We start from the raw sequence: 14,916 nt of genomic DNA, 5'->3' as shown, positions 1-14,916 counted from the left end.
GGGGAAAAAGAGCTTTGCTAAAAGCCACCATTCACAGGAGCCAGCTTAACCTGACTCAGGAGCCATCATCTGTTAGCTCCAAAAAATTCCAGAAAGATGCCCAGCTGTGGAGCTGTCTCGTGTGCCACATGCAATAGGTAGATTATGAATAAGGCACAATAAAACACAATAACAAATGTTCATATACACTCCATTCTACTCCTGCCAATGGATGATCCGTATCAACTTCCTGAGGAAGGCTTGGGAAGTCTAAGTGTGCATCTTTCCCAAATTTATGAAAGGGAGACATTGCATGGTCCCCAGATAGGGATTTGAAAATATTGAAACTGAAAATGCCATGACTGAGCAAATGTGTGAAGTACATTGAATCTCCTTCCCCTAAAACTATGGGTTTTATGTTTAATGACAATCTAAATGTACCTTAAGTCAAGAAGCTCTCCAATGAACACGTATGTTTATTTGATGAAAAAGGGACAAATGCTGAAATTTATTTGGGAGATGCCATACCTTTGCATCTTCTCTCAACCTTTTTATGTGAAATATAGAATGTGTTTTCTGCCAGGATCCTGGGCCCTTTGTTCTGAAGTGCAGATGACTGAGTGGTTTCTTCCAGCGCAAATGGTGTTCACTGGGGAAATATCATTGTGCAATTGCTGCTCAATTAAAATAAATTCTGAGAAATAAATCCCTAGTCATGGGTATCAGAAGTGCCTTATAAAGCAGCCTCAAAGCTGACTTGCTGATTTGGAAATTTTGGAAATAAAAAAGCTTTGGATTTTGGAAAACTTTCAACTAATATGATGTCAGTAGGTTGACTATGCCATTAACTGTTAAGACTCAGCATTTCATTACTGGTGGAACTAGTATGAATTGCCCACTAAGACACTATGCAGAAGTGATCATCATTCCTAATGTGTAACACCATGTGATGTCTGTTTAGATGATCCATTACTAAATCTAGGCATACATTTCATTGGCTTATACAGACTTCTTAAATTAACATGTATGTATCTCTGTGAGTGTCTCTGTGTAAGAGTGTATAAAATCTACAGTATATTAGGCTGAGACATTCAATCAGCAACTGCTTCTCCCAGTGGTATGATTCTTTTTAATGTCTATAAGTAGGGAAAGGGGAACATAGCTGGAAGGGAGAAGCACAGGCATTTAAACCTAAAGGAGGGTTATAGAAGGTAAGTGTGGGTGAAAATGTGTTTGTTTGGAGGTGGGAAGGTGTAAGTTGACAGGGTTTATATCTGGTGGGTCATGAGACCTTTCTGGTGCCCTGGGACACGGGATTTTCTCTGGGAGTGATGGGAGGCAGACAGAAGACAGAATGTGGAAAATCTGATACTGCTAATATATGGGAAATAAGAAAAAAGGCCAGGAGTGAAAAGACCGATGGGTTGAAATGAGGGCCTAGGTGAGGTGTAAATTCATGGTCAAATGTTAAAGCCTTGATACTTTCTCAGCTGAACTCGGCAAGCTAGGACCAGGGAAATGAATATAATGGAGTTCAATGAAGTTCACGAATTGCTGCACCCAATGCTCAGAGATCCTGGGGGCTATGGGCTTAAAGGTGCTAGCAAGGATGAAGTTGAAATTATTGACTATAGAGTCCAAGCTGGGTGAGAAAATTGAGCCCAAGAGAAATTTAGGAGAATAGGGAGGCATAGTGGGTCTGGAATTTTCATGCAACTGACATCGAGAAGCAATGTGAGAAGCTAAAAAAATGGAGGTAGAAATTAGAGAAATTTTACAGATACTGGTTCTGGACTGTGGTCCTGGGCATGGACTGATGTGCAGGAGTTGGGGTTAGGGAATTGTGAGGCTGGGAGGACAGCTGACTCATAAGAACATGTACTGTCTCATCTAGGATGGCGCTGAGAATATGGTTGAAGAGAAAGTTTACCTACCACGTGGGCAACTTAGCTTCTGAAAAGTTATTGTCATGTTTCACTTTCTGTGAACGTGTTCCTAAGTCTTTGTTTGGTAGTGCTTTTCAAGAATCCTAAGGGTCAAAAAGACCCAACAGAGAAAACCATCATGCTAATATTGAGCAGATTGTGTGATGGAAGCATTCCGAGGCATCGTGGTGAAACTAGTAACAGTGGGCTTAGAGTTGAAGTTGTGAATGTCCGTTGTGGTTCTGCCATTGACTTACTGGTGTAATTCTGACTAAATAACAAACTCTCTGGGCCCCTTATCTGTGAAGTGAAAGGTTTGGCTTACGTAGTTTCCCAGGAATTTTCTGGCTCTAAATAACATTCAGTTTCAGCAGAATACATTTGTTTCTAACCTTTCCCATGCTGCTGTTGAGTTAGCCTGATTGCCGCCTCTCCACTGATTTCATTCTACCCCACCTCATCCCCAAATGATTCCTTCTTTCCGCTCAGAGATAACAAGCCCGACTAGCTCAGGAAAATTCCCCATCTGCCAAAACTATTTCTAAAATGCAGACTTGTGGTTGCTGATTCACACACTGCTAGAAAAGCACTGTTTCTTTCTGACTGGTTTCACATGTGTTGCCACCATATATAGGGGTCAAATCAGGAGGAAACTAGGATAATCAGGGAAAATGGCCACATTAGATGCCATGATGACAGTCAAAGAGGTAAGGGAGGTGAAGCCTTAGAACTACCACCATCATCATTACTGAATTGTAGAGTTAGTTAGTTCTTTAAAATGGAAAACATTCCAACTTAATGCTAAACATATAAGCACAAAAAACACCATACAAACGTCATCTTGTAGAATGGATGAATAAATAAATGATTTAGGAGTCAACAGATATTACCCAAGGACCTGTTCAGGCCTCAGTTCTCAATTGGAGACATTTATTTGAAGTTCATACATGTAAAGGCCAACACCATTGGAATAAACTAGATGGCTGGCACAAAGAGAGTAGGGTGCAAAGAGAAACATTCTCAGCTCAGTCCCCTCAGGAGCGCCTTCTTTTACAGACTTGGAGGAAAAGATGAAGCAATGAAAGCACAGAAGGAGAAGACAAGAGAGCATAGAGGCTCAAAGATCCATGGTATCAAAAAAAATTCTGGTTTTAAGGAGGAGAAGCTGGTCTATAGTGGAAAATGAATCAGGAGAGTGAAAAAGGACGAGGACTAAATAGGCTATTGGATTTGCCCATTCTGAGGTCATGGACAGCTTTTGCATGAAAGTGGCCATAGAATTTTGGCAACAATGATTTTACATAGTGAACGACTGGAGTAGAAGTGGTATTTCTAAGGTGAGACTGTTCTTTCAGAAAGATTGATCTGTGGCTAAAACAAAAAGGAAGAATGGATTGGAAATGATGACATTGACTATACATAGAGCAAGGAGGGTACAGTGGATGAAGCAAGAAGCAGGGGAGAGACATGAGAGCATAATCCTAGGTGAAAGGGTGAGGAGAAAAGAGGGGTGCGTGGAGAGGAAAAGATTTTGAGGTTGATGGGATGGAGGATGTCTGCCCAGAGGCAGATATAAAATCAGCTAGGAACTTAAATTCTATGTGGAATTTCCTGACTATTTCAAGTGCAGTTAAAGGGAAAGAGAAGCAGAATGACCTGGTCCAAGAGGTAAACTTAAGAATCACTAGTAGCAGAACCACCACAGAATAAGTCCTTGGCTCTACCTCCAACTATGCTCAAAGGTGGGTCTGAAGACGTTGTTTCATCCACCTGATAAGGAACTTTGTCCTGGAAAGCATGAAAATGATCAGTGCAAAGACGGATTTACTCACTCTTCATTACCATTGTCTCATTTTCCATTGCTAACATGTTGAGGTATGGAGGGAAGGAAAAAGAATGAACATTTCTGTTCCTAGGAAAGACTTCTACTCACATGTTAACTCCTGCCCTGTGGGGTAGGTGTTCAATGACTGAGCCCAGCTGATGTGAAACAGGACCATTAAATTAGCTAAAAATTTTTCATTAATCAGTGACATTCATCTACTTATACCATCAACTTTGTAGATAACTTCTAATATTTGGCTAACTTGAGAACTAATTTAGGAAAGCATTAAATATATATAGTTCCAAAATCCCTTATGCTCAGCATCTTTGAAAGCCCTGCCTCCTCTACTCAGTTTCACATACTAAGATAATGGTCTTTAAACTTTGTTCTCAGGTAACAACTAAAAGATTATGAAAAAAAAGACATTCTCTTAAAACATCTTAAGTTCATATCTAAAAATTTTCATTTAAATTGTAGTTTCAAAGGACATAATTTCTCAGTGTATCGCAAATAATGACATTTAAAAATAGAGTCATTACTTCATTCTTTTAAAGGTACTCATACCATTAAATGCCATAGGGATTATTTGAAAACAAACTTTTGTTGAAATATAACATTCATTTAAAAAGTACACAAACTTTAAGTGTGCTTCTCACGGTTTTCACAGACTTAACACACCCATGTAATCAGGAGACAGACATATCAAAAGCTAGTCTCTTGCTCCTTGCCAGTCATTCCTCACCCCAAAGGAATCAATTATTGTGACTTTAGTATCATAGATTAGTTTTCTCACTTTTGAATTTTATATAAATGGAATTATATAGTAGGAATTATTTTATATATCACTTTTTTTGCTTAGCATTATGTTTGTGAGATTCATTGTATGGTGTAGCAAATTTCATTCATTTTCACTCCATGGTAAGAATATATTATAGTTTATTTATTTATTATACTATTGATGGGCATTTGGATTCTTTCCAATTTGGGTGTTTATGAACACTGCTGCTGTAAACATTCTCACACATGTCCTTTGGTGACATATGCAAGCATTTATGTTGGGCGTTTGTACCAAATTATATTGTTACTAGCGATGCATGCAAGTTTGAATTTCTCTACATCGTAGTCTTTCTTTTTCATTTAGCTATATTGGTAGTATGCAGATTACGCACTTTTTCTAATGTTCGTCGGCTGTTGGATATCTTGTTTTTGTGAAATGCCTATTCAAGTAACTTCCCATTTTTCTATTGGGTTTGTCTTTCTCATTGATTTGTATGTGCTCTTTCTATATTCTGTATCCGAGTCCTTTGTCTGATATATATATAACAAATATCATCTTCCATTCTTTGGTTTATCTTTTTATTCTATTAATGGTGTTTTTAATGTGACAGTTTTAAATTTTAACATAATCCAGTTTTTTATTATTTTCCTTTATAATTGTACCTTTTGTATCTTGTATAAGAAAATTTTTACTCACCCAAGATCATGAAAGCATTCTTGCATGTTTTCTCCTAGAAATCTTGTTGTTTTAGTATTCACATTTAGGTATGCAATTAGTATCATATTACCTAATTTATTAGGTAAAAAAAAAGTTATTTAAATTGATCTTTGTGTCTGGAGTGAGGTAGAGGTAAGTATAATTCTTCTCCCATATCCAATTGACCTTGCAATATTTACTAAAATGTCCTTCTTTACACCCAACACAATAAAGTCATTTTTGTCATAAATTGGATGACCTTTATGTGTAGCTGTGCTTCTGAACTCTGTTCTGTTGCATTAGTTTACTTGCCTATTCTTGCACAAACACTCTGCTCTCTTAATATAATGTTGTCCAGTGGCATAAGTTTTTCTTCATTCTGCTTCTTCAATATTGTTTAGGCTATTTTTTACTCTCTGTACTTCTACATAAAATTTAGAATCTGCTTGTCATTGCACGCACACATTCACACGCACACAATTGTTGGGATTTTGATTTTATTGAATCTATAGATCAACTTAAGGAGACTCTTACAACATTGGGTCTTCCAATCTATGAACATTGTCCACCATTTACTTGATCTTTAATTTTTCTCAATAACATTTGGCAGCATTCGGTGCAGAGGAATAGGTGCATCATACTAGATTTATTCCTAATAAATGGTATCTATTAAAGATTTAGTTTTTATTTGTTGTTGAAATATAGAAATAAATTTCCTTTTGGAATATCAATCTTTTATCCAGGAATTTTATTAAATCCTTCACTTATTAATAATTTTTAAATTGGGGGGGACTTTCTATGCATATAATCATATATGTGCTAGTGATAGCTTTCTTCATGTTTTTTAAAACTCTACTTCCATTGCCTTATTGAAATGAATAAGATCACTAGTATAATAATGAATAGAAAAGGTGATAACGGGCATGTTTGTCTTATTCTAATCTCACAGAGAAAAATTTCAATATGTAATAATTAAATATGATGTCTGTTATATATTTTTGTAGATACTCTTTATAAGAATGAGAAAATTCCATTCACAGAAATACATTTTATTAAATTATATGTCTGAATTTACTGAGACGGTCATATAATTATGTTAACAGTTAACATAATAGCTGTTACTGTGCTGAATTACAATGTCATGGTTTATATAGGTATGCATCTCTATCTGGATTTAATTTGATAATGTTTTTCTAGATTTAAAACTTTATGTCCATGAGAGGTTGGCTTGAGATTTGTCTCTCTTGTGATGGTCTTGTCATATTATGAAATCACAGTTTTAATGTCTTTATTAAATAAACAATTATGTTTTTCCCTGGCAGAGCTTGTGTAAGGTTTTTGTCATTTCTTTCTTTAGTATTTTGAAAACATATACCTATAAAATCAGGTGGACCTCAGAGATATCTTTGTCAGAAGATTCTTAAAAACAGATTTTTAATTTCTTCTTTTGTTGGTTTTAGTAAGTCGTGTTTTTCCAGGTATCTGTAGACTTATTTAAATTTCACAGATATTGGCAAAAAGTTATCCCTAATGCCCTCTTAATTTTTTTTATGAATAATCTTATTAATAGACTTTATACCTTAAAATAATTTTAGATTTACAGAAAAATTGAGCAGATAGTACAGAGAGTTCCCTTAAACCACATACATAGTTTTCCTCATAATTAACATCTTTTATCTTTTTTTTTTTTTTTTAAGTGCATGGTCCAGGAATGGAACCTGGGTCTCCCGCATGGAAGGCGAGCATTCTACCACAGAACCACCCATGCACCAGTATCATTTTTGTACACTCGTTACAAGTAAAGAACCAATATTGATACATTGTTATCAACTAAAGTCCATAGTTTATTCAGATCTTCTTTGTCTATTGTTTTGATTTTGTTTTGTTTGTTTTCACCTAATGTCCTTTTGATGGTTCAGGATCTCAACCAGAATACAACATTACATAATTTAGCTGTCCTATCTCCTTAGGCTCCCTTTCCCTGTGACAGTTTCTTAAACTTTCATTGTTTTTGGTTACCTTTACAGTTTTGGGGAGTATTGGTTAGGTACATATAGGATACCCTTCTCTTGGAGTTTGCCTGCTATTTTCTCAGGTTTAGATTAGACTTATGGGTTTTAAGGAGGACATCACAGAGGTAAGATGCCATTTTCATCACACCGTATGAAGGGTACATGCTACCTGCATAATTTAGGACTCAATGTTGATCTTGAGCATCTGGCTGAAATTGTGTTGTTTGTCAGGTTTCCTCACTGCAAATTTACTATTTTCCCCCTTTCCATACTGCACTCTTTGGAAGGAGGTCACTTTGTCCCATCCACGCTGAAAGAGTGGGAAGTTATGCTCCCCCCTCTTTAGGGTGGAGCTGCTGCAGGATTAGTCAGAATTCTTCTGCATGGTAAATTTGTCTCCTCCACCATTTAGTAATTTATTCAATCATTTATTTATATCAGGGTGGACTCATGGATATGCATTGGGTTATAATCCAATATTACTTTATTTGTTGCTTAAATTGTTCCAGCTTTGACCATTTGGAGCTCTTTCAGTTGGATCCTGTGTCAATTTGACATATCCCTATGATTATATATATATATTTAAAAAAACTAAAAACAAAAAAACTCTAGCAGTTTCTGGCACCAAAAGATGCTCCAAGCTCATATTGTATATTTCCTGGCCCAGTTATGGAATCAGTCTTTTCTCTCCTTATTATGTCATTATCATTCATTTCATCTATCTATATGTTATAATCACCTGATGCATTGTTACTAGTATTATTTTGAGCAGTTAATTAAGAATAATAATATCATTATATTTTATTATATAGTGATATTATTATAATAAATTCTCAATTGATCTAGTTTATCAGTTAAAGAAATACAAAATATTTTATTTTATCTACCTTTATTCCCTCTCTAGCTCTCTTCCTTTATTTACATGGACCTAAATTTCTAACCTATATCATTTTTCTTCTCTTTTACATATCTTGCAAAGCAGGTCTACCAACAATAAATTTTCTCATTTTTTTGCCTGAAAAAGTGTTTATTTGTCCTTAAATTTGGAAGGAGATTTTCACTGATTTTAGAATTCTGGGTTGGTGTTTATTCTCTTCTGGTTTGCATAATTGTGTTGACTAGAAGTCCAATATAATCCTCACCCTTATCTATCCTTATCTATTTCTCTATAGGTGAGGTGTGCTTGTCCTTTCCTGAGATTGTTTCCAGGATGTTCTCTTTGTTTTTAGTTTTCTGCAATTCGAACAAGATAAACCCAAGAGTTGTTTTATGACATTTATCCTCCTTGATATTCTCTGAACTTCCTGAACCTGTGGTTTAGAATTGTCATCAATTTTGGAAAATTCACAACCATTATTATTACATATATTTCTCCCTTCTTTTTTTCTTTCTTCTTCTGTTACTCCAAGTACACATATGTTAGACTTTGGTAATCATTCTTCAGTTTTGGCTATTTTGTCCCATATTTTTCATTCTTTTTTCACTTTGTATTTCAATGTGAAGTGTCTATTGACATATCTTCAAGCTCACAGATTCTTTCCGCAGCTGTATCCAGTCTAGTGATGAGCCCATCAAAGGCAGTCTCCATTTCTCTTACAGTGTTTTTAATTTCTTGCATTTCCTTTGACTCTTAGAGTTTCCATCTCTCTGGTTTGCATTACTCACTGCTCTTGCATTTTGCCCATTTTATCCATTAGACTCTTTAACATATTAATCATAGCTGTTTTAAATTCCATATCTGATAACTCCAAAACCTGTGTCATATTTTAGTCTGGTTCTCATGCTTCTTTTCTCTCTTCAGACTGTTTTTTCTTGCATTTTATCATGCCTTTTAAGCTTTTGCTGAGTGCCAGACATGATGAATTGGGTAATAGGAATGGATATAAACAGGCCTCTATTTGATAATTTTGTTAATTTGGATATGAATTTGGGCGTGTTTAATTTTTGCTGTAAGTTTCAAAGCCATCAGTTTTCTCTAGCATCCTTGGTTTTTTATTTGTTTGTTTGCTTGTTTTCACCCTTTTTTTTTCCATCCCTGATATTTTGGGTTTTCACGATAACTAATTTTTAAATAGAGTTATGTCTTGTAGCTCTTCCATTGTAATACACTATTATTATGCTTGGGACCTACCAATATGATGGTAAATGTGGGGAAAGGAAAGTGTACTATAGTCTCTATAATTATATCTCAGTCTTTTAGTGAACCTGAGCTCCTGGGTAGTGACCTTCCAAAGTGATTCTTTGCCTTTTTTTTCTTCCTCTTCCTTCCTTAGGTGAAATAAGAAGGCTAGAGAGGACCGCAATTTACCAATTGCCCTTCCCCCATGTAGATAAGGTTCTTATCAAGAAGTTTTCCTGGAGATTATGTCTTTATTACTGAAATGTTCTGGGCACATTTTATTATGGTTACTTTCCCCCTTTCCCTGACAGAAGGATGGGGGGTTTTTCTTAGATCTTCACTGTGAGAACCCGATGCGGTTCCTGGCAGTAAAACCTACGAAAGTGCTGAGGTTTACTTTATAGTCAAGTCCAGTCAATTTGGATAAATGTTCCACGAGTTTCATCTGACATTTCTGAGTACATTGTTTTCTATGTCAATTAGTCCAAGTTTTTAAATTATGCTCAGATTTTTGTATCATTATTGATTTGTTTCTGTTGCTTGTTCTGCCAGTTATGAGAGGTAGATGTTAAAATATTCCACTTTTATTTCTCTTTTTAGTTCTTTCAATGTTTGATTTATTTTGAAGCTGTTTGGAAATTTCTTGGATATTATCTCCTCAAATATTGTTTCTGTATCTTCTCTCTTCCTGAAACCCTATTTATGTCTACAGAACTTGCACTATGCCTAGCATATTTACTATTCTTTTTCTCTCCAGGTGATATCTCTTCTTCTATTTTCAGTTCACTACATATTTTTCGCATGTCTAATCTGCCGTCAAACTCATCTGTTGAGTTCTTTATTTAAATTATTGTAGTTTTTCATTTCCACAATTTTCATTAAAGGCTATTTTACTTTCCTAGTGAGATTCTTCATCTTATCATCTATTTTCCTGAATATGTGCATAACATGTATATATTTGGGGGGTGGGTGGGGGTGCGGGGGAGAAACACATGGACCAGGAATCAAACCCAGGTTCATATATATATATTTTTTTGACATAGGCAAGTTCCAGGAATCGAACCCGGGTCTCTGGCATGGCAGGTGAGAACTCTGCCACTGAGCCACCATGTACCTCCCCCCATATATATTTTTAAAGTCTTTCTAATACTTAAATCACTGGATCATGTGTTGTTCTTTTATTTTCATTTTGGTCTTGTTTCTTGACAAGTTTGATACTTTTTGAATGAATGGATGGCTTTGTTTCTGAGGAAAATACAGAGGCTTTGGAGGATGTTTCCTTCTACTTTTACTTAGGGAGAGAATTCTTATTTGGGAACTGTACCGACCTGAGACTTACATGAAGTATTTTTAAGACTTAGTCAACTCTTGTTTTCCTCTTGTCTTAGGATATAGCTTTTTAAGGGTCTCACTGAAAACCTGGAATATTTACTAAGGTTCTTCTCTTTTGGTGCCTTCTGAATTCCAAATATTTTTGCGTCCTAAGCCCTTTGAGATTATCGGAACATTATTCTGCTTTTCAGAAGCTTTTTGCTTAGTTAAATAGCTCTTGGCCAAAGCAGGCTAATATTTGGCAAACACCTCTGAGGGAAAAAGTATGAAGTATTGGGCTTATTTCTTTGTACTTCCTTTCTCCAAGCTCTTGTCCCTGACATCCTTTATGCACCGACACTTCTAACTATAAATTTTGTCTTTCCAGCTCATAAGATTACGTAAAACTCTGCTGGCTTTCGTGCTTCTTAACCACGATGCTTTCCTTGAATTTTCAGCCTTTTGTCCAGGGCTGGAAATCAGCAAATTCCTCAAGAGGATGTGTGTTTCATTCGCTTCCTTCTGGGGTTTGAGGCTGTCAAAATTTGATTGCCTTCATGGATTTTGATGACCTCCAACAAAATATTTGTATTTTGTTCAATTTTTCTAGTTGTCTCAGCAGAAGTATGAGTTTTTGGAACTACTCTATTCCTAGCTCAACACAATGAGTTGATAGATGCCACCACCATTAAAAAGTGTTGGAAATTTCAGATCATACCTGTTATTCCTTTTAACTGGTTATTTCCATATTTTCATTCTACTGATTCCATAAAATTCCACCCTAATCTAATGCAATTTTAGACATAAATGTCCACTTCCAACTAAATCATATTTTTCTTAAATAAAAGTAGGCACACAGTTTTTAAAAATTCAATTTACTACAAGCAATGGTCTCTAATTGTTTAAGTCTCTAAATTAATAGTTCTCAACTTTGATAGCATTTTCAAATTACCCTAGACAACTTTAAAAAATGCTTATTTAAGGGGTCTACCCCAAGAGATTCTGATTTAACTGGCCTGGGGTACAGCTTTGGCATTGAGATATCTTTAAATCTCTTTAGGTAGATGTAATATGCAGTCCCTGTTGGGAATCACTGCTCTAAATGTTAAAAAAACACTTTCTTAGATTGATAAGCCATCGTGAATTTGTTAGTACACAAGTGATCATAATTTAAATACATGACTAATTTTGATTGAAGCGTGTTCACAATCACCAGTGTTTCAAATTGTACCCTTGTCACTTCAGAAGTTTCTATACATCATAGTAACACTTTGGTGTTGTGGATAAGAATATCTTTTCTCCCTGGATGGGTAACACAAGACTTTTTTTCTCTTGTAAAGTTGAATAAGGGCAATTATGAAAGACAAGGTCAGAAAGAAGTAGCCTTGACCAAAGGCTCATTTTTAGGCAGATCAATATTAGGAAAGAATAAAAATGCAACCCAAGGTCTCAAACTCAACTGTTTTAAAGTTATCCTTGCTGCACACTCCTAGGAAAACCCGAATGTATCCCCCATCTTAGGTAAAGGGTATAAAAGCTCTGTTTTATGGTGTGCTAAATTTTTTTGTTTGTCCTTCCAGGTTAATTTCCCACCTGCTCTTTGCCTCTTCAGGCTGATCTGAATGGAATTTGCTAGGAGCCTTTCTTGCCCTGTGGTTTCTGGTTAGGTTTCTTTAATGGGGTAGGGAGGAAAATGAGGTCACAATGTTTATCCTCCAGGGTCTTGGGCAGGCTGAACCCTTGACCCAAGGTTACAGTTCCTCTTAGTGCCTGTGCTGGGTGACGGGGTTATGTACTCCAGGAAATCTATTTTTAATCTTGAGCCAATCTTGTAGGAGCAATTGTTTCTTTTAATCCTGATACAGTACTTTAAATTGGAAACTTTCAATTAGATTATCTCCATGGAGATGGACATACCCAATTGTGGGTGTGACCTTTTGATTTGATGGAGATGTGACTCTACCTATTCCAGGTGGGTCTTGATTAGTTTACTGGAATCCTTTAAAAGAGGAAATATTTTGGAGACAGCCAGAAATGACAAGAACCCGCAGAAACTTCAGAGCAGAGCTAGCTGATACAGTTGCCAGCACTTGGAGAACAGAGACATGAATGTTCTTGGAGCCCAGCAGACACCATCATGAGATGTTAAGAAGCAAGAACCTGGAGAGAGCCAAGGGAAGCCAAGAGATGGAAGTCCGCCCAGAGAAACAAGGTGAGGAACCCCCACAGGAACAGAGGCTGAAAGCAACAGAGCCCAGGAGCAAGGGACCAGCAGATGTCACCCATGTGACTGCCCAGCTGACAGAGGGGTTCCTAATCCATCAGCGTTCCTTGAATTAAGGTAACTTTCCTTGGATGCCTTAGTTTGGACAATTTCAGTAGGCTTAGAATTGTAAACTTATAGCTTATTACGTTCCTCTTTTTAAAAGCCATTCCAGTTCTGGTATGTTGAGTTCTGGCAGCTTGCAAACCAACACAGTGGTCATCTGTACATGACTTTCTCCTTCTAGTTTCTAGTAACCATTCCCTCGCCTTGTCTCCTTGGACTTAGAACAAGTAACAACTTCAAGGTGTTGTCCTATGCCTCGTGGTTTCCTTATAAAATTTGTAAATACTCTCTACATTGAAACCTCCTTAAATTATACTAGTTTGAGTGTGCCTGGCTGATACATATAGAGATTGACCAATCACAGAGGACTCTCGGTGCAAATCCGTGGCGCCCACAATGGTCCACTGGGGTCACGGTTGTCATCAAGCTGGGCTTCTACCTCTTTGCCTTCTCTAACTAGAGAGCACAACAACTATTTCTGAACCAAACCTCAATTTTGTCTCAGAAAAACCTGGTATTATGGCTCCGTCAATATACAGATCCCAGAGAATGAATGCTTCAGCTGACATCATTCAAAACGAATACAGTGAGAACATGGATATAGTGTTCTGGATCATTTCCTGCCCACATCTTTATGCTTGGCAAATGAAGGATAATTTGACAAAGACCAAAGGAGGAATGTCAAACATACACAATACGTACATTCTTCCATCACTTTTTCCCATCTACTCCTTACTTATATACAATTGTGTCTTTTATTGTTCACAAATTGTTTCTTGGATGTCAGTCTCCTCTTCTTGGCTAGATTGTAAGTTTCATGGTGACATAAACCATAACTTATATTTCTTTGCAGCTGCTACAGCCTGGAAATTTTTACTCAGCTCTCTTTATTTCACCAATCTTTTGCATGTCCAATCTGCTGTCAGGCACATCTAGTGAGTTTTCTAATTTTAATTATTGCATTTTCGTTCACTCATGCAACAAAAATATTTACTGAGTACCTACCCCATGCTAGGATTTGGATGGATTTGTGAGATGTAAAAAAGAACAAGAGAGCTCTGACTAGGTTTATTAAATAAGGTGGTAATAACTGACCGGGTTTAAGACTGCTTAAATTAAAAAGAACTTATGCCCATATCATCTTTCACAAAACCCCATCCATACTTTCGGTGATACCTGGGGTTCTCAGCTGAAAACGATATTCTGTTAATTTAGGCAGAAAAGGAATTTATTGGGGGCAATTACTTATAGATTACAGACTCAACTAAAAGTCTGAAAAACCAAGCTTAGAGCATGGGCAGAGATCTAAGGAGGCTGAACAGGTGAGAAATCAGGAGGCTACCCCTGAGGAACGCAACACCATCATAGTGCTAATGCAGGGTGCCTGGGGCAGCACCAAGCGTCCCTTGACCCCTTGCCCCTGCAAGGGCAGGAGAGTGGACCCAGCACTGCCTCTGCTTTTGGGAGGTGGTATCAACTGTCTCTGCTCATTGTGTCCCAACTATCACACATTTAGATCCCCTAGCTGAGCCTCTGTGGACTGAGTTGAGGTCCCTGCCAAGCTGTAGGAGTCTGGGAGAGTAAGGATAGAAGAGGTGGCACTCCACTTCCATTTAAGACTCAGACAGTGGAAGATTTCTTAAGTATGGAAAAGGGGCCAAATACTGGGCAGCCAAAAAATGCTCTCAACTCTCCAATCTATTCAGAATGACAATTGCAGCCAACATGCTGGCAATGGCAGGATGCACAGCTAAACTACTCAGGAAGTACTGACTATTGTAGACAGCCATGGTGCCAGCATTTTCAGGATAAAGATTAATGGCTTTTCCAGGAGTTATGCAATACAGGGTAGGATTTGTCACTATCAGTTCACTCAAATATTCTTCTGGACAGAACAGAGGAGGGCTAATTCATTCATTCTTTTCCATAAGCATTTTTTGAC

The sequence above is a fragment of the Tamandua tetradactyla genome, chromosome 22, assembly GCF_023851605.1.
Source record: "Tamandua tetradactyla isolate mTamTet1 chromosome 22, mTamTet1.pri, whole genome shotgun sequence".
In the NCBI taxonomy this organism is placed as follows: Eukaryota; Metazoa; Chordata; class Mammalia; order Pilosa; family Myrmecophagidae; genus Tamandua; species Tamandua tetradactyla.
The sequence above is the reverse complement of the archived record's forward strand: the minus strand, read 5'-3'. Positions refer to the sequence as shown.